This window comes from Anomaloglossus baeobatrachus, chromosome 3 (assembly GCF_048569485.1).
Source record: "Anomaloglossus baeobatrachus isolate aAnoBae1 chromosome 3, aAnoBae1.hap1, whole genome shotgun sequence".
In the NCBI taxonomy this organism is placed as follows: domain Eukaryota; kingdom Metazoa; phylum Chordata; class Amphibia; order Anura; family Aromobatidae; genus Anomaloglossus; species Anomaloglossus baeobatrachus.
In genome coordinates this window covers 28,775,533-28,777,835 of record NC_134355.1, presented here as the reverse complement: position 1 = coordinate 28,777,835, position 2,303 = coordinate 28,775,533, and positions in this window count along the sequence as shown.

Genomic DNA, 2,303 nt, shown 5'->3' with positions numbered 1-2,303 from the left:
AGAGGGGGGAGAGGGAAAGGCTATAGGATTAAAGAAAAAGGTAAAACAAAACAGTCTTTTAACCTATATATATATATATATATACATATATATATATATATATATATATATATACTAGAGGGTGGCCCGATTCTACGCATCGGGTATTCTAGAATTTACGTATTGTGTAGTTAATGTATGATTTTTGTTTTATATATATATATATATATATATATATATATATATATATATATATATATATGTATAGATGTTGTTGTCTGTAGTTACCAAGTGTTTGTGTAGGGGCTGTACATGTTCTGGGTGTTGTCTGGGTGTGGCGGGGGGTGAGAGCGGTGTTTGTGTGTTGCGTTGTGTGTCGTTATTTGTGGAGCGCTGTGTGTCTGTATCGTTGTGTATGTATGTTGCGCGGTTTGTGTGGGTGTGGGGTGTGTGTGTGTTTTGGGGGGAGGTATGTTTTGTGCAATGTGTGTGTTGTGCGGTATGTGCGTATATTTGTGTGTGCCGCGGTGTTTGTGTGTTGGGTGTTGTGTGTGCGGCGTTGTCTGTGTGTGTGGGTGTCTGTGTAGGGCAGTGTTTGTTTTTCCCAGTGTGTGTGTGGTGTGTCGTGCAGTGCGTGTGTGGCAGTGTGTGTGTGTTTTGGGGGGAGGTGTGCACCCCCCATCGTGCTCCATCCCCCATGCTGCGCACCCCCCATCGTGCTCCATCCCCACTCCCCATTGTGCTCCATCCCCCATGCTGCGTACTCCCCATCGTCTTCCATCCCCCATGCTGCGCATTCCCCATCGTGCTCCATCCCCCATGCTGCGCACTCCCAAACGTGCTCCATCCCCCATGCTGCGCACTCCCCATCGTGCTCCATCCCCCATGCTGCGCACCTACCATCGTGCTCTATCCCCCAAGCTGCGCACTCCCAAACGTGCTCCATCTCCCATGCTGCGCACCCCCCATCGTGCTCCATCCCCCATGCTGCGCACCCCCCATCGTGCTCCATCCCCCATGCTGCGCACCCCCCATCGTGCTCCATCCCCCATGCTGCGCACTCCCCATTGTGCTCCATCCCCCATGCTGCGCATTCCCTATCGTGCTCCATCCCCCATGCTGTGCACTCCCCATCGTGCTCTATCCCCCATGCTGCGCACTCCGAAACGTGCTCCATCCCCCATGCTGCGCACTCCCAAACATGCTCCATCCCCCATGCTGCGCACTCCCCATCGTGCTCTATCCCCCATGCTGCGCACTCCCAAACGTGCTCCATCACCCATGCTGCGCACTCCCCATCGTGCTCCATCCTCCATGCTGCGCACCCCCCATCGTGCTCCATCCCCCATACTGCGCACCCCCCATCGTGCTCCATCCCCCATGCTGCACACTCCCAATCGTGCTCCATCCCCCATGCTGCGCACCCCCCATCGTGCTCCATCCCGCATGCTGCGCACTCTCCATCGTGCTCCCTCCCCCATGCTGCGCACCGCTCATCATGCTCCACAGTCACACATCAGACAGTAAACACGCACACATCTGATCGCATACACTCACACACACACACACACTCCACTTCTCCCTGTGCCCACCGGTGTGCGGTCCCAGCAGCTGTGCTGCATGCCATGCTCCTCTGCCGACACTCACAGATCCGATCGCATACACTCACACACACACACTCACACATCAGAACACACTCACGCACATCCGATCGCATACACTCACACACACACACTCACACATCAGAACACACTCACGCACATCCGATCGCATACACTCACACACACACACACACACACACACACTGACGATATCGCACATACGCGCTGACACAATCACAACATCCGGAGATACCACATGCTTCCGGCCATGTGATCCTCCGGTAGGTCCTGGAAGATCACTGCATGCACAGGATCGCCGCCGATAAGCAAGCGATATCACGGAATGTTGTGAGTATGTGGATGCGATCTGATGTGTGTGTGAGGTGTGTGTGAGAGTGAGTGTGATTTGATGTGTGTGTGTGTCTGTTCTTATGTGTGTGCGTGTGTGTGTGTTTCGCCGCTGCAGGACGTGGATGCAATCCGATGTGTGTGTGAGGTGTGTGTGAGAGTGAGTGTGATCTGATGTGTGTGTGTGTGTGTGTTCGCCGCTGCAGGACCTTGATGCGCTCACCTCGGGGCGAGAGGCCATTCCGTGTGGGGGGCGGAGCCTGGGCGAGCGGCCAATCCGTGTGGGGGGCGGAGCCGAGGCGAGGCAAGCGGCCAATCCGTGCGGGGGGAGGAGCCAAGGTGAGCGTCCAATCCATGCGGGGGGGGGCCATGGCG